General features: G+C 43.5%; 1 pseudogene; it reads right to left on the minus strand.

Moving 5' to 3' along the window:
- Window positions 1-6784: 6784 nt before the first annotated feature.
- Window positions 6785-7277, minus strand: LOC125417131 (trafficking protein particle complex subunit 6B pseudogene; annotated as a pseudogene).
- Window positions 7278-18461: the final 11184 nt, after the last annotated feature.

The raw sequence follows: 18461 nt of genomic DNA on the forward strand, positions 1-18461 counted from the left end.
AACGGCTGAAAGACACTTAAGAAAATGCTCAACATCCTTAGTCATCAGTGAAATGCAAATCAAAACAACTCTGAGATTCCATCTTACACCTGTAAGAATGGTCAAGATCAAAAACACTGATGACAACTTATGCTGGAGAGGTTGCAGGGTAACGAGAACCCTCCTGTATTACTGATGGAAATGCAAATGGATACAGCCCCTTTGGATGTCAGTATGGTGGTTTCCTAGAAAATTAGGAAACAACCTTCCTCAAGACCCAGTAATACCACTTTTGGGTATATATCTAAAGGATGCTCAACTGTGCCACAAAGACACGTGCTCAACTATGTTCATAGCAGTATCGTTTGTCATAACCAGAACCTGGAAACAACCTAAATGCCCCTCAACTGAAGAATGAATAAGGAAAATGTGGTATATTTACACAATCGAGTACTACACAGAAAAAAAAATAACATCTTGAAATTTGCAGGCAATTGGATGGATCTAGAAAACATCATATTGAGTGAGGTTACCCAGACCCAGAAAGACAAATATAATATGCACTCACTCATAAGTACTTTCAGACAGAAAGAAAAAAAAAACAGCCAACAATTCACAATCCCAGAGAATCTAGACAACAAAGAGGACCCTAAGAGAGACATACATGAGTCTAATCTACATGGGAAGTAAAAAAAAGACAAGATCTCCTGAGTAAATTGGGAGCACGGGGATCATAGGAGAGGGTAGAGGAGGTTGGGGAGGAAGAGAGCGGAGCAGAGAAAAATATATAGCTCAATAAAAACAATTAAAAAATAAAAATTAGTGAAAATAAGTGAGTAGGAAAGAAAACTTTTAAAAAATGGGGTACAGATCTAAACAAAGAATTCACAAAAGAGGAAATTCAAATAGCTTACTCAAGGAAATGTTCAAAACCCTTAGGGTCATCAGGGAAATACAAATCAAACCTACTTTGAGATTTCAGCTTATACCAATCAGAGGCCAAGATCAATAAAACAAAAACAACTCATGCTAGTGAGGATACGGAACAAGGAAAACCCTCATCCATAGCTGGTGGAAGTGCAAACTTACACAGCCACTATGGAAATCAGTGTGGGGGTTCCTCAGAAAAATGAAAACTGATCTACTTCAAGACCCAGCTGTACCGCTCTTGGGCACATCCCCAAAGAACAATTCATCCTACTAGAAAGACGCCTGTTGAACAGGGCTGGTGAGCATATGAACTCACAGAGACTGTGGCAGCAGGCACAGGGCTGACATGGGCACCAACAGAGTCCTAGAGCTAAAAGGAGCAGGGGGCACACGCCCCCATCCCTAACCAAGAAGCTATCTGCCATTGATAGACACTCGCAAATGAGAGTTCAGTTTTCCCCAAGGGAGTCTCACCAGGGAAAACAACCGCTGTTGACAGGCTCCAAGCCCGGCAGTAGACGGCCAATGCAAAACAAAGTCGATGGTATCAGTGGAAGTTCTTGGTCTCATAATGTTGTCAGAGCAGTTCTGTTTGTTGGAGTTTTCTGTTTTGTTTTGTTTTGTTTCTGCCTTACAGGTCCTTTGTGTATGTATTCTGGTTTCTGGTCTTGAGTTTTTAATGGGATTCTGTGTGTGCAAAGGTGTGTGTTTCTGCATCTACATTTGTTTCTTGTGCTTTTTCTTTGGCTCTTTTTCTTGTTTGGTTATTTTTGTCCTTTTTTTTTTAAATGTTTTAGTTATTTTTTTGTGGCTTTCGCATCATGTATCCTGACCCAACTCATCTCCCCATCCCATCCCCTCGCTTCCGCTCTCTGCCGACACAATCTCTCCCACAAATCGGTCCTATGCAGGTTCCCCCACTATCAGTCCAGAGTCAGTGAGCTTCCACTAGCTCAGGCCAGCTATTGTTACCTTGTGTCATGGAGATCGTGTAGCTTTGGATCTGCAGGTCCAACCCCTTCACAAGTTCCAGCAGTTCACAGATGAGCTCAGTGTTGGGGTGGGCTACTCGTCCTGGTCCTGGTTCTGGGGCCAGGCGGTAGCTGGGTTGGTCAGCCCCACAGCTTTCTCTCACCACCACCACCAGGAGATCCCTCCAGCACTGCCCCAGTTACCTCACCCAGTGTGCAGACAACAAGGAGGGTCAGTTCTCCTGCTCTCATGCCCCCTGGTCCAGCTCACCAGCACTCACACCACCAGGGCCCAGGTGAGGTGCAGGACCTGCTCTCCCTTGTGCAGCAGCTGGTGAGACACAGGATCGGCTCACCCACCCTCGTGACTCTGGGACCAGGCTTTCCCCCCTGCAGCAGGTATGGGGGAGAGGCAGTGGGGTTATCTCACCCTCACACCCTTTGGCTCAATTCTCCAGCTCTCGTGTCTTCAGATTCTTCGGGACCAGCACTTCTTCCAGCAACAACAGCTCTACCTTGTTGTCCTGGGGAGATGCGAGGCTTGCTTTCCTGAGTGCTGTAGCTGGTCAGGAGCAAGGTCAGCTCTCCCCAGTGCAGAAGCTAGTGAGTATCATGGCCAACTCTGCAGACCTATCCTCACTGCTTTTGGTGGTAAGAGGAGCCACAGACATCAACACAGACGACAGCTGTGGCAGAGGAATAGACCCAGACATGGCCCCTGGTGGCAGCACAGGCTACTCACTTCTGAATAGCCCCGGCAGAGGCTCAATCCTCAGACTCTAACTTGGTTCTAGGTGGCAGCCCAGACCCCTGATGTCTGCATGGCCCTTAGTGGCACTACAGGACATGTACATCAGGACAGACCCCAGTTATGGTTGGACTATGGACCAAGACATGAACTTTGGTCACAGTCCTAACTCATAAGTCACCATGGCTCTGGCTGACAGATCACTCAGATCAGCATAGACCCAATGGCAGCATGGCCCTCGAACTCCCACATGGTCCCATGTATGGGCCCAAGACCCAGACATCCACAGAGCCTTCATTAGCAACGGAAGCCTGACTGTGGCAGGGCCATGATTTTGTCCTATTCCTATTTATTCGCTTTTGATTTGGTGTATTTTATTTGTTTTTCTTTCTTTCTTCATGTATTTATTTTTTTACATAAAAAACTACCTTCCTCATTTTACATACCAATCCCAGTTCCCACTCCCTCTCCTCCTTCTGTTCTGTCCACCTTCCCTCTCCCCACCGCCCAGCTGCTCCTCAGAGAGGATAAGGCTTCCCATGGGAAGTCAACAAAGTCCAGCACATTGCTTTGAGGCAGCACCAAGGCCTTCCGCACTATATCTAGGCTGAGCAAGGTATCCCTCCAAAGAGAATGAGTTCCAAAAAGCCAGTTAAAGCAGTAGGGGAAATTCTGGTCTCACTGCCAGCGGCCCCACAGCCTTACAACTGTCACCCATGTTTAGAGGGCCTAATTTGGTCCCATGCTGCTTCTCTCACTGTTGGGCGGGAATTGGAGGGCTCCCATTAGCTCAGCAAAGCTGTTTCACCTGGTGTCCCCATCATGGTCTTGACCTCTTTGCTTGTATTCTCACTCCTCCCACTCTGTGACTGGACTCTGGGAGCTCAGCTCAGTGCTCTGCTGTGGGTCTCTGCATCTGCTTCCGTCAGTTGCTGGATGAAGGGTCTCTGGTAATATTTAAGATAGTCATCAATCTGACTACAGGGTAATCTCTCCATTATTGCTTAGGGTCTTAGCTGGGGTCATTCTTGTGGATTCCTAGAAATTTCTCTAGTGCAGGTTTCTTGGTAGCCCCATATTAGCTCCCTCAATCAAGATATCTCTTTCCTTCCTCTCATCTCTGTCCTCCCTCTGTCTTGACCATCCAGTTCCCTCAAGTCCTCCCTTATCCCCTCCTCCCTTTTCTCCCTCCTTTCTCCCCCCACCCCCATGCTCCCAATTTTTTCAGGAGATCTTGTCTATTTCCCCTTCCCAGGAGAATCTATATACGTTTTTCTTAGGGTTCACCTTGTTACTTAGCTTCTTTGGGGTTGTGGACTATAGGTCCATTATCCTTCGATTTACAGATAGTATCCACTTATGAATGAGTACACACCTTGCTCATCTTTCTGGGTCTGGGTTACCTCACTCAGGGTTGTTTTTTCTAGTTCCATCCATTTGCATGCAGATTTCAAGATGTCATTGTCTTTTACCGCTGAATAGTACTCCATTGTGTAAATGTACCATGTTTTCTTTATTCATTCTTTAGTTGAGGAGCATCTAGGTTGTTTCCAGGTCCTGGATATTACAAATAATGCCACTATGAACATGGTTGAACAAATGCCCTCCTTGTAGTATTATTGAGAATCCTTTGAGTATAATCCCAAGAATGGTTTTGCTGAGTCTTGAGGTAGGTTGATTCCCAATTTTCTGAGAAACTGCCATACTGATTTCCAGAGTGGCTGTACAAGTTTGCATTCCCACCAACAATGGAGGAGTATTTCCCTTACTCCATATCCTCTCCAGCATAAGTTATCACTGGTGCTTTTGATCTTAGCCATTCTGGTTGGTGTGAGATGATAGCTCAGAGTCATTTTGATTTGCATTTCTCTGATGGCTTAGGATGTCAAACATTCCCTTAAATGTCTTCGGTCATTTAAAATTCTTCTTCTAAAAATTCTCTGTTTAGATCTGTACCCCACTTTTAAATTGGATTATTTGGTATTTTGATGTCTAATTTCTTGAGTTCTTTATATATTTTGGAGATCAGTCTTGTGTCTGATGTGGAGTTGATGAAGATCTTTTCCCATTCTGTATGTTGCCTTTTTGTCTTGTTGACCATGTCCTTTGCTTTACAGCAGCTTTCCAGTTTTAGGAGGTCCCATTTATTTATTGTTGTTCTCAGTGTCTGTGCTATTTGGTGTTTTTTAGAAAGTGGTCTCCTGTTGCAAACTGAATCTAAGAACACATAAAAAAAATCATCCACCATGATCAAATTGACCTCATCCCAGAAATACAGGGATGGTTCAACATTGTTAGATGAAAATCTAACAATGTGATCCACTATATAAATAAACTGAAAGAAAATTCCATATGATTATCTCATTAGATGTTATAAAAGCATTCGACAAAATCCAACACCCCTTCATGATAAAGGTCTTGGAGAGATCAGAGAAATGAGGAATATATCTAAACATATAGCAAGCCAACTGCCAACATCAAATTAAATGGAGAGAAACTCAAAGTGATTCCACTAAAATCAGGAACAATTCAAGGCTGTTCACTCCCCTCATATCTATTCAATATAGTACTTGAAGTTCTAACTAGAGCAATAAGACAAGAGAAGGTCAAGCAGATTCAAATTGGAAAGGAAGATGTCAGATTTTTGCTATTTGCAGATAATATGATACTATACATAAATGACCCCAAAAACTCTACCAGGGAACTCCTACAGCTGATAATCATCTTCAGTAAAGTGGCAGGATACAAGATCAACTCAAAAAAAAAAATCAGTAGCCCTCCCTATATACTAATGATAATGAAGCTGAGAAAGAAATCAGAGAAACATCACCATTCACAATAACCACAAATAACATGAAATATCTTGGGGCAACACTAACCAAAGAAGTGAAATGCCTGTTTGACAAGAACTTTAAGTCTTTCAAGAAAGAAACTGAAGGAGATATCAAAAAATGGAAAAACCTCCCATGCTCTTGGATAGATAGGATCAACATAATAAAAATGGTAATCCTACCAAAAGCAATCTGTAGATTCAATGCAATTCTCATCAAAATCCCAACAAAATTCTTCACAGACCTCAAAAAAAACAATACTCAACTTCAAATGGGAAAACAAGTGACTCACAATAGCCAAACAATACAATAGAGGAACTTCTGGAGGCATCACCATCCCTGACATCAAGCTCTATTATAGAGCTACAACACTAAAAACCGCTTGGTATTGGCATAAAAACAGACAGGTTGACAATAGAATCAAATTGAAGACCTGGATATTAATCTACATGCCTATGAAAACCTGATTTTTTAAAGATGCTAAAATTATACAATGGAAAAAAGAAAGTATATTCAACAAATAATGCTGGCATAAGTGGATGTCAACATGGAGAAGAATGGAAATAGATCCATATCTATCCCCATGCACAAAACTCAAGTCCAGATGGATCAAAGACCTCAATATAAATCCTACCACACTGAACCTGATGAGTGTATTTTATTCAATAATTTTTCTTAGATGCCTATTGGTCTTCTATCAAGAGACAGAAAGAGATCCTGATGTGAGGGAAGGTGGGAAGAACTGGTAGGAATATGGGGAGGGGAAGCTATAATCAGAATATATTATATGAAGATATCTATTTTCTTTTTTTGACAGTAACATGTATTTTTATATACAAATAAACATACAATGTATAAATGAAATCCTTATATAAGCATACAAATTCTCTCGACAGAAATAAATTATAAACAATACAATAAAATTAAGTTTAATTTAGCATAGTGGTTTGTTTTTTTAAATAACTAAAACACACACGTGTGTACTTTAACAAATTTTGGTCATTTGAATAGAAACTATTCTGATTGGTGCATATTTTTCTATACAGCAATTCAACGCACCCTGAGTTTCACTTCTCAATCTATGGCTAAATACATATCACACTAGGAAATAAAGATGTTTAAAATAAAGAGCTTTACATCTTGATATCTAGTTTACTGACATCACTTCAAACAGTTCAGTTAGTTTACATCATGGTGGAAGGACCTCATCGCCTTTGATTTGGTCTATGTGACTCTGGTGAGGTAAGACCTCTCTGCTCCAGCACAGACCGCCAACAGTGAGCGGAGATCAGCATTTGCAGTACTTTGCCCAGGAGTCGCCTCTCTCCTGTTTCACTGCACCCTACAGCTTCTGTATCATCACCTGGAATTTGCAGGCAGGTATTGAAGATACTTCAGCTGTTACAATACTTTTTATTCCCAAGCTTGATAAGCCACCTCCCATTAAGCCACATGTAAATGCTAGATACATTGATGCATGTTCTAAATACTGTTTTCCCGCAGACAGCTGAGTAAGCAGTCGAAATCTGTTGCCCTGGAGCACATATATGCCCTGACGATGTGTCCTTAGATTATCAATTTGTTTCTTGAATACTGTAGTCCAAAAACCTTACATATGAACTTAATGATGTCTAATTCATCCTTGAACCTTGCAGTATCTTTCGTAAACCTTTCTATCAATCCTTGTCCCACTCGAAACGCCAAGTTTTCCATCTTAGTAATACATCGTCCATTTTCCACGTCCCCCTGCTCGGCGGACTTGTACACCCTGGGCACCATCTCATTATGGAGAAGCAAAAACAACACCTCCTCCACCATTTCCCGCCGATGCCTCCAGCAGCTCCAATTTAGTGCTGGGCTTGCGGTTCCGGTTAGCCCGCACCAGTGGTGGCCCGTGGAAGGCTGCCGTGGACTGACTACGCCCCTCCCCAGGGCCGCCGCCGCCGCCGCTGGGACCCAAGACAGAAGATATCTATTTTCAATAAAAGAGGAATAGGCCACTTCCAAAGAAGCAATATGATGCCTAAAATATCACTCCTCCCCCAAGTATCCAAGTCGTGATCTCACAAATCTACAAACACACTATGTTCTATGACATGTCAGAAGGGACATCAAAAGGGGGGGGTTCTACTGCGCTGTTTAGGTGGGGCCACTGGAACCACGGGGTCTTTATAAGGAGAGAAAAGGAAAGAAGGGTGGAGGAGATGTGACAGTGGAAGCAGACATCCAAGAGATGCTGCCATGAGCCGTGACATGCAAGAAGCCTCTGTTTCTGGAATAGACAGGGGTTTATCTAAAGTCTCCTCCAGAACCCCCAGGGTCTCCAGAAGGTGTGGCATTGATTTCAGAACGTTTTGAGCCATGAAGCCTAGAGTGACTGTCACAAATGCGAGAAGAGATTCATAGCAGGTGTCATGACGGGTGGGAACATGGGGTACAAAGTTCAAAGGTAGGGCATCTTTACAACATACGTGTGGTGGACCAAGTGCTCCAGGGCCACTGGGGACAGAACAGAGAGACAGGTGATATGGAGCCTTATGGATAACCAGCTACAGAAATCTTGGGCTTCCTTCCAAGACTGGTGGGAGGCACTAGGAAGTTTTAAGACAAGTTCTACTGCATTGAGACAAAAATAATGGCCACTATGTAGAGAAGAGGGGAGGAACACAAATGAGGACCCCTAAGCAGAAGCAGAGAGATGAGCAGAAGGCCCAGGAGTGAGCACAACTACTCTGTTGGGAGCAGTGGGGATTCGGGGAAGGAGACGGCTGCAACATGCACCTCAGACACTGACTTATGGCTCTGAAAAAAAAATCAAATAAAATAATTTGGACATCTTAACGCCAGGGGCCCTTTGATCAAATAAAAGCCCGCTTTTCAGATACCACATGTTGGCTTCTGACAGTGACAAACGATGTCACCACACAGGTAATCCCCAGAGCAGGGACTTGGGGATGTTCTAGGAGGACAGAAAGGGTAAGAGGAAAATGTGTGTTCCTTCCTGAACACTCAAGGACAAACGGCTGCCCAGCAAGGAAGAAATTAGCCCAAGTGCAGAAGGATTGGCTGGTCATGCAAGGGACACTTGAGAAGACAGAATGTTATTTATGGGGACAATGTCTTACCCTCCCAAACAACCATCAAGTCCCGACCTGTCCCAGTACTGTGAAATTCTCAACTTCAATCTCCAAGTTGAAGGTAGAAAAATGAGCATGGATCCTTCAGGAATTCGGAGTTGATGTGAAGTATATCCACAGACCTGCCAGCAGATGTTACGGGGAGTTGGCAGTGCTAGATTCGTGTCTGATGACAGAAGTGTTAAGTGCGATCGGTGTTCTCATTTTATTTTTAAGCCGGGAGAAGGGGAATCAAATTTGTCCTGGGGTGACCTTCCTAAGAGCTACTGTCCCTCACTGGAAATAATCACTGTAATGGAGAGGCTGACAACAAAGCCATTTCTTGAGCCCTGGCTGGACACAGCACTGTGACACATGCCGTCACCACCCCACTTGAGACAAGAGCAAGTGGCATCCACAGAACGTGTTTTCCAGCATCCTGTGAGGAAGCAGCGGAGGCTGCTCTAACACAAGACCACATTCTGAACTAGGACTCCGAAACTACAGTCCACAGACCAAGTCTCGGCCACCATTGTTCTTGTAAATGAAGCTCTATGGGAGAACCAGATCCTTTCATGCCTGTGGCTCTTTGTCTCTCCTAGAGCCAAGCAGAAAAGCTACAAGATCCACACGGGCTGCAGGGCCTGAAATATTACTGCCTTGACCTTTGTCAGAGACAGGGAGTGTACGCCAATCCCCTGATCCTACATCACCCTGGGCGTGGTTCCTTGTAACTCCAGCTTCTTCAAGCAGTCTGCATCTTGTCCCCTCTCACACGTGCGCGTGCGCACGCGCACACACACACACACACCTGTTCTAGTCACTAGCTGTGTCACCAGGACCCATGCATTTCCTAAATACCTCTGGCTCCCACAGCTTGCCTAAGAAGACCCCATCACCCCTCTCCTATACCTGCTCTGTTGTTGAGAGGAAGTGTGGAGCGAAGGCTAGGCTAGAAGCCAGACCCTGAATTTCTGGTGCCTTCAAGACCAGTTCAGCTTCCTGAGGGAATGAACCAGAGGACTCGGGCAGAAACTCTCCCTAAGCATGGCTTCTTGAAAAATCTGAATGTTATCTATGGAGACAAACATAGTCCTAACTATATGGCATAGACCACAAGTATAATTTTCTCTCTCTCTTTTTTTTTTAATGGAAAGGTGGGCGAAGATGAAGGCCAACGGTTGGGCATCTTTCCCAATTGCTCTCTCTCCACCTTATTTTTTGAGATGGGGGTCTCTCTCAGAAGCTGGAGCTCACAGAGCTGACCCGTGAGCCCCAGGGGTCTTCCAGTCTCAACCTTTCCAGCTCCGGGGTTGAGGCAGGTGCCACCACATGGAGCTTTCTCACACAAATTCTGGAGGGTTGGGCTCGCGTCCTCACGCTTGCGAGGCCAGTACTTTTCGGGCTGCGCCATTTCCCCACTGCATTGTTCAAGAATGATTTCTGTCCCATGACTTTTCCCTGGCAGAAACTCCACACAGCCAAGAGAAGGGGGAAGGCACAGTGTTACAGTTTGGAGCTGTGTTGTCCCCCAAAGGTCGTGGGATAAATGCTTGGTCATAGCCTGCAGCTCTATAGGACATGGAAATGTTTGGTCATAGCCTGCAGCTCTATAGGACTTGGTAAAGTCTCTATGAGATAGCGGGCGTGTGGAGGAAAGAAAGATCACTGGGCACTTGCCCATGAAGAGGCTGTGAGGACCCAGCCCCACCACTTTCATTCTATGCCTTCTGGCTACTGTGACATGAACAACTCTGATCTTCACCATGCTTCCCACTCCTGCTTCTCTGCTCTGAAACTGGCCCAAAACAACAGGGCCAAGTGGTCAGGAACTGAAGCCTCTGAAGCCTTCAGTCAAAAAGAAACAGTTCCTCCTTGAAGTTGATCTCTCAGCCATTTAGTCCTAACTACTGCAGACTGCTAGGGTTATCCTCATGACCATTCATCCCTGCTCCAAAGCCATCAACAGCAGATGCAAACGTCACAGTCAAACTAACTCTAGCCCTATCCCTAACCTCTGCCTGGCCAACCATTGAATTCAAACACGTCCACTTTGCTTTCTTTAAAAGACTACATGTGTGCCGTCTATTTACCACTCTGCTATTTACCACTTCTTTCACTGGTCGGCATAATACAGCAAGGCAGGGAACCTGTGGAATGCTGGCCCTGAGCATAACTGTCATTACCATCTTAACCAGGGCCACTGTGACTCTCTGCAGGAGATCCTCGGCAAGTTTGAGCCTGTTGGCATTCCTTCAGAAAAAAGGAGGCTGACGAAGGTCATGAGACCCTCTCCCTTTCTAACCACTCCTTCCAATGCTCTGTCTCCACGGCTGCTCATGTTCTCTAGGGTGCTACAGAATACAGAGAGGGGAAGGGACCCCACTACACAGTGTGAGGAAGTCCTCTTCCATGTGGGGTGGTACTTCCATGTCTGGGGGGGGTCCCTCCTGCAAGTTACCCCTCATCCACGCTCCTTCAGCATGTTGGCGGAGCCTTGTCTGAGACAAATGGACATTTGTTCATGTCTCTCCAAGAAACAGTCTTTGACCCACTCACCTGGTCATGACTTCTAGAATCATGCTGTGCTGTTTTAATTGTCAGAGCCTTGTAATAAACTGTTGTGTATTCAATCCACTTTTCTCAAATTATTCTAACTGAACCATAGAGTTAATTTATTAAGCTACTCAAAATGGAAATACCACATGTTGTCTGTCGGCTATTTTTAGAATGATTTGAATCTCTAAATTCTTTATGTTCCAATGCAGATGACTGAGCAATCTCTTCGTGGATTTAAACCATCTCTATTGCTCGGGAAGTGGATATGGTTTCCTTCATGCACTTGTCATGTTGCAAGCAGCTGGTTATTTTAAATTTTGGCGTTACCGCAAATGGTTATTGACTTGCAGGTGGCCAGCCCCTAGCCAATCACCGTACTCACAATTCCTGTGGAGGTCCTGACAAGAAATCACATCACTTGTGAATTATATGCTGAACTCTTTTTTAAATTTCTGTTTATTCATATTTGTGGGTGTATATATATATGTGTGTGCACATGTATGTGTGTGTGCTTGATATGTGGGGAGGGGCACACACAGTGCATGTCTGTAGACTGGAGGACAACTTTTTTAGGGTTTGTTCTTTCCTTCCACCTTTAAATGGGTTCTGGGGAATCATACTTTATGGGGCTCTCTGTGACTGCCAGGGCCAGCAAAGTGTCCAACCACATGAGGCAAGAAGGAAACCCAGTTCAACATGACTCAGTAGACAGTGCAGGTTCAGTCTTCCGGAATCTGACACTGGGCAGTTTGTTGTAGGCAGATTTAGGTGCAGTACAACTTGGAAAAACATTTCCTGATGGAACACAATTTCCTGTGCACTCTTCTCAAAACGCGTGTCGCTTCTCCCACGAAGATGGGTTTTAGGGATAGGCTACACGTGTTATCTTCAGCCTAGGAGAGGATATGGTGGTGGTCTCCATCACACAGATAGTGTAGAGGTCATTTGGGCTGTTAGCCACCTCTGATCCTGGCTGTGGGAGAGCCCCTGGACATATGGTAACATGAAGGTTAGACTCTTAGCCACCCCTAGTCCTGCTGTGGAATCTTGGTATAGTCTGACCCTACAGAGAGCACAGATCATTAACCACCTCCATTCTCGGTCTTCTGGATGGAAAAGCAGGTTTATAGATCTTGGTAATCCTGTGTGTTTAACACTCCTGGTTTCTCTAGGACTTATCTGAGTGAACCGGTCTTTGGGTTCCCCACAATACTTAGGTCATCATGGTTTTACCTGCTGAGCCCATCTCCCTGACTCTTTCTGAGGTCTTGTTTCTCTGTTATGCCATAATTTCACTAGCATTGGGCATTGGTCAACAGTTTCACAATATGTAAAAACATATGATAGTATGTTATTTAATGTGTATGACGGTGGTAGCAATGTGGGAAGTCCTTCTGCATATGTGTTGTGTTTATTGGTTAGTGAATAAAGCTGCTTTGGCCAATAACAGGGCAGCATATAGCCAAGCTGGAAGAGATATATAGAGAAAGTAGGCGGAGTCAAGGAAACACCATGTAGCTGTCGAAGGACAGAGATGCCAGTAATCCACAGCCTCGTGGCGATACACAGATTAATAGAAATGGGTTAATTTAAGATATAAGAGTTAGCTAGTAATATACCTAAGCTATTGACCAAGTTGTGCTGTAGTTAATATAGTTTTTGTGTGATTATTCAAGTTTGGGCGGTTGGAAATGAAAGTACAGTCTCCAGCTACAAAATGGTGGTTCGAAAGAAAATGGCTCCCAAAGGGAGTGGCACTATTAGGAGGTGTGGCTTTGTTGGAGTAGGTGTGGCCTAGTTGGAGGAAGTGTATCACTGTGGAGGCAGGTTTTGAAGTCTCATATATGCTCAAGCTATACCCAGTGTTGCAGTTCACTTTCTGTTGCCTGCAAGATATAGAACTCTCAGTGCCTTCTTCAACGCCATGTCTGCCTGCATGGCACCATGTCCCACCATGATGATAATGGACTAAACCTCTGAATTGTAAGCCACTCAATTAACTGTTTCCTTTATAAAAGTTGTCCTGGTCATGGTGTCTCTTCACAGCAATAGAAACCCTAACTAAGAAAATACATAACAACAATATGACAGCAATATACTATAGCTAAGTACCATTAAACAACAAAGTTTATTTTCTCATGGTTCCAGAGGCTGAGGTCCAAGATGAAGGTTAACAAGGTTGTCTTCTCTGAGGCCTCTCTCCTGGACTTACAAAAGACTGCCTTCTTCTGTGTCTCCTTATGACCTTCCCGCCTCACATTTTGTGTGTGAATTTCCTCAACTTGTAAGGACAAAAGAGACCCTAATGGCCATATTTTAACTGGATAAACTCTATAAGCAGACTACCCCAGTCACTTACTGGGGCACTTGAGGCTTAAGACTTCAACATATGGATTTGAGGAGCACAATTCTGCCCACAGCAGGGAGCATCTTTGTCTATGGTATAATTACATCTTTAGTTTCCTCTTCAAGTCTGAAGTGTGCTTAGGGTTAAAAGATACATTTTATCATGCTTCATTCAAATTCCTAAAAGGCTTCGTGTCAGGAATGAACCCTGGGTCTATTAAAGGCCTTTCAGAACCTATTGACATAACCATATGAAATATTTTATGAATAGATTTCCTGTTATAAAACAATTCTGGCTCTACGTTTAAGATATACAGAGACCATACAAAACGACAAGAAAAGAATTGTTTTAATCGGGTATAAATTAAGCTAAGACTATAAACAGACAACTTAGGCGAAAGGAAACAGACAGTAGAAAAATCTCCGCTTCACTAGTAATCAAGGAACTGCAAATTAAAACGGGTATCAAAGCCCATCCCACACAAGAGTCAGCAAGGTGTGGGAGGCAGAAATACCCTCTCCTGCGGCAGGAGGCTCTTTGCTGCAGCCTCATTCACACACGTGGGTGGGGAAGTGTACACATTTGCTCTAGCATTGTTATAACAGCAGCTAAGAAAAGAAGCAACCTACACTTCTGTCTCGGTCCACGCTGCTATAACAAAACACTGCAAACTCGGTGGCTTACAAGCAACAGAAGGAGGCTGGAAGGCGGGCGTCAGCCTAGTCAGTTTCTGCTGAGGAATTTCTTCCAGGCTGCACACTTCTGCCTTCTCACTCTGTCCTCGCATGGGCGAAATGGCTCTGCAGTCTCTTTGGTAAGTGCATCGATTCCATTCATGAGAGCTCTCCCTTCGTGGCTCAGTCACGTCCTGTGTTAGCTTTTATGTTGCGGTAACAAAACGCCCGAGTTAAGTGACCTAAGAGGAGGAAGGGGTTTGGGGTTCGAGATTGCAAAACTTTCAAAGCAGTTATGAAGAACATAATTGTTTGGCCCCATTTCTTTGGAATTATCACGCCAGGAGCATCTGGAAGAGAAAAGCAGCTCATTATGGTGATCAGGAAGCAGATACAGGTCCTAATATACCTTCAATGCCATGACCCTAGTGGCCTACTTCCTCCAACTAGGCCCTACTTCCTATAATTCCCAACACTTCCCAATATCTGGGAATGAAGCCTTTAACACGTAAACTTTTGGACTGACCAGATCCAGACTAGAAAAGCCCCAAGGTCCCCCCAACTCAACATAGTAATTTGAAGTAGACACAAATGTTCTTGACAGAATAATGTTCACATTTGTGATGGATAACTTTAATGGGCACCGTGACACATCCCAGAGTCACCTGAGAAGAGGGTCTGAATGAGAGACATCTGCACTGGATTGCCCTGTGGGCATGCCTTGCGGGAATTGCCTTAACTAAATTGGTTGATGTGGAAACACCCAGCCCAGTGTGGGCAACACCATCCCCTAGATACAGGGTTCAGAACTGTATGATAGCTGAGAAATTGGGCGTAGTACAAGCAAGGGAACAAGTGAGAACGCATGCATCCTCTCTCTCTCTCTCTCTCTCTCTCTCTCTCTCTCTCTCTCTCTCTCTCTTTCTGCTCTTGACTATAAATATGATGTGATCAATTTTCTCAAGTCTCTGCCACTGTGACTGACATTTCCATGGTGATCGGCTATAACCTGGAAATATAAAAAAAAAATTACCCTCTTTCTCCCCTGAGTTGCATTTTGTCAGGGTATTTTATCACAGCAACACAAATAAAATTAGGGAAACATGTTTTTAAAACTAATAATTGCATAAATATGGAGTACAGATAAAAGAATTGGCCAGCTCTCGAGTCAGCACTGGTGAATCTCAAAATCATAATCCTGAGAGAACAAAGCCACGGCATACAAAAATCATGTGTGGCTAGATAGTCATGGATATTTATAAAAGTTTCAGGGACAGCAAAAAACATAAACTAGGGGGATAAATATCAACTTCAAAGACTCTGTGAGCTCTGTGTTTTGCAAGAGATGGGGAGATGAAGGGAGAAGGGAGACATAGAAGCCAAGAGCTGTTCAGAGAGGATGAATGAATTCATCTGTTAGATTTTATTTTCTTTCTTTTTAAATAAAACGATCTGCAGAAGAAAAGGTTTTGCATTCCTAGGACAAAGCCTACTTGGTCATGGTGAACGATTCCATTAACACATTATTGAATTGTTTGCTGCAGTTTTGTTTATGGTTTTCATCTAGTACCGTGGTCGCCTTTTCTCCCCCTTTTCCACTGTAGTCTTCAAGACTGGATTTCAGGCTTGTGCTGGGCTCATAAAATGAATTAAAGGGTTTTCTATGCTTTTCTATAATCTGGAACCATTAGCTGAGTCTTTAAAAAAATATCTTTTATTGGAAAATCCAAAGGAAAAAAAACATTAGAAAAATATCTATGCAAAGAGGCTGCTTTATATTTAACATTTGTAATGTGCATTTTGCATTTGTATGGTTTTTTTTTCATTCAGGCTGACTCCTTTTTTATAAGTCTACTTTTGTAATTCGTATTTCACAAAGCAAATCTGTGTCGTTGCAGAGAGTTGCGCGTGGTAATGTCTTGGCTTTCTAATCTCTCACAGACCTCCAAAAGTGCCTCATCGCTGATAATATTGCTTATTTTCCCCTCTTGAGCCAGTTGGTTAGAGCACCAGCTGAGCTGCCGGGTTTCTTCCCAGAACCACCTCTCGGATACATTCTCTCTTTTCTGCTCTAAGATCTGTGGGCTTCTGCTTTCTTCCTTAAAGACTGATTGTTCCAGATTCCTTTGAAAGTTTTCGCTAATTTTCATACCTCTTGATTTTAAAGCTTGCTTCATTTCTTTTTTTATCTGCGACAGTCAACAGCGATCTGAGAGCCCTGGCTGTATCTCGCAAGTTCTCATATGTTTTATTCACGCTCTCATTAATCTCTAAATGGTGTTTGACTGTATGCTTTATTTCTCCTTAGACTCGATAATTTCTTAAGAGATTATTCTTTTTAGTCCATTTCCGAACACTAATGGCTGTTCAGTTTAAGTGTGAGGAACACAGACTATGAGCCCAAAACAAAAGGATGTAACTAGCATGGAGCCTGGTACTCTATGAACACTCACTAGGTCACTATAGTTTGGTTGGATATAAACAGGCTGTTAACCATGAGAAATGGTACTGACTCCTTAGTTAATATAACCTAATAATAACTGAAAAGAAGTAATTCTCCCCCCCCCCCAGCTTGTGTCACATGAGGTGTCTACATATTATTCTTAGAGACCATGATCAACAGCAGGTACTGTTGTGAATTGTTACCCATAGGCTCATGATCCCCAGTTTTTTGTTTGTTTGGTTTTTTTTTTTTTATGGTTATGGAACCTTTACGAGGTGGAGCCTTGCTAGAAGGAAGTATGTCACTTTGAGGGTGGACTTATAGCCTGGCCCCAATTTCTCCTCTGCTTCCTGACCCCTGAAAATGTAATCCTCCAGCCTCCTGGAGAGCAGGCCATCCTAACTCGGCTGTGCCTGTGCCTTCCCCGCTGGGATGGGTCATATCCCCTATGGAGCTATAAGCCCAGGTTAGCCCTTTTCTCTAAGTTGCTCTTTGTTAGACACTGTCACAGCAACAGAAGACAGTAACTAATACAAAAGTATTTATGGTGATAGAGTGCAGTACAATAGTAATTAATACAGGAGAAACAAAGTAACTAAAATACATTTGACTGACTGAATCCACAAGACTCTGTTTAATATTTTTTAACAGTCAGGGCCAAATCCTCCCACCATCCCTAAGAGAACGACTAAGAATATAGCATATATCATGACTCACACCGAAAACACACCTCCCTAGTGTGCCCAGCGTGAACAAGATCATTCCATCATGGCCAAGCAACATAGCTAAACTAGCCAGTAGGTGCTATTATCAACTTTCCAAGAAACACACCTTGGCAAAGACATGCAGATCAACTACAAAATTTAGGGTGCTGGGGCCACAAGATGACTCAGCAGGCTAAGGAACTTGCTGCTAAACCTGATAACCTGAGGTCAATTCCCAAAACCCATACAGCAGATGTCTGATACATACATATATATGTGTACTCACACCTAGGCACACAAGACACATAAAAGATTATATTTTTTAAAAGATTTAACATGCCCCTCTGTACCCTTCTAATTTCTTTTTTCGAGACAAGGTTTCTCTGTAACTTTGGAGCTTGTCCCAGAACTAGCTCTTATAGACCAGGCTGGCCTCAAACTCACAGACATCTGCTTGCCTCTGCCTCCTGAGTGTTGGGATTAAAGGCCTGCGCCACACCGCCCAGCTCCCTTCTATTTTCTCATGAGAAAACAGTTAAAATTTGGCATATATATCTATACTTAAAGGAAAATTCATTGCACATATATAATATATATTCATATGTATGATGAATTCCCCTTTCAAACTGCATTAGCACTATCTGTGTTGTTACTCTAAATGTCCCCGTGCCTTCAAAGCAGCTACTATGGGGGCTGGAAAGAGAGCTCTGCAGCTAAGTGAGTGGACTGCTCTCCCAGGAGACAGAGTTAGACTCCGAGCAACCATGTCAGGTAGCTCACAGCCACCTGTAACTCCACCTTCAGGGGGATCCGATCCCCCTTGGCCTCTATGGGCACCTACCATCATAAGCACATACACGTGTGGGTGCCCACGCACTTCATTTAAAAATTAAAGACAATGAATTAAAAATACAAAATAGTTAATGTCAGCTATTTTGCAGTTAGCATTTCAGGTTTTTCCTGCATTTATACGAATAGTTGTCCATGAAGAGTCACAAGGAAGATTTCCTACTTAAAACAGATTCTTCAAAACGAGGGTCATACGGTACAAACTTGCTTGACAGGATAGGTCTGAACTGTGTGTCACTGCATAAAATTCTAGAATACAAAAATACTGTAATTTCTTCAATAGTCCCTGTTTTTTGGATAATCCCCTTAT

This window comes from Myodes glareolus, chromosome 7 (assembly GCF_982192425.1).
Source record: "Myodes glareolus chromosome 7, mMyoGla1.1, whole genome shotgun sequence".
NCBI classification, from domain to species: Eukaryota; Metazoa; Chordata; class Mammalia; order Rodentia; family Cricetidae; genus Myodes; species Myodes glareolus.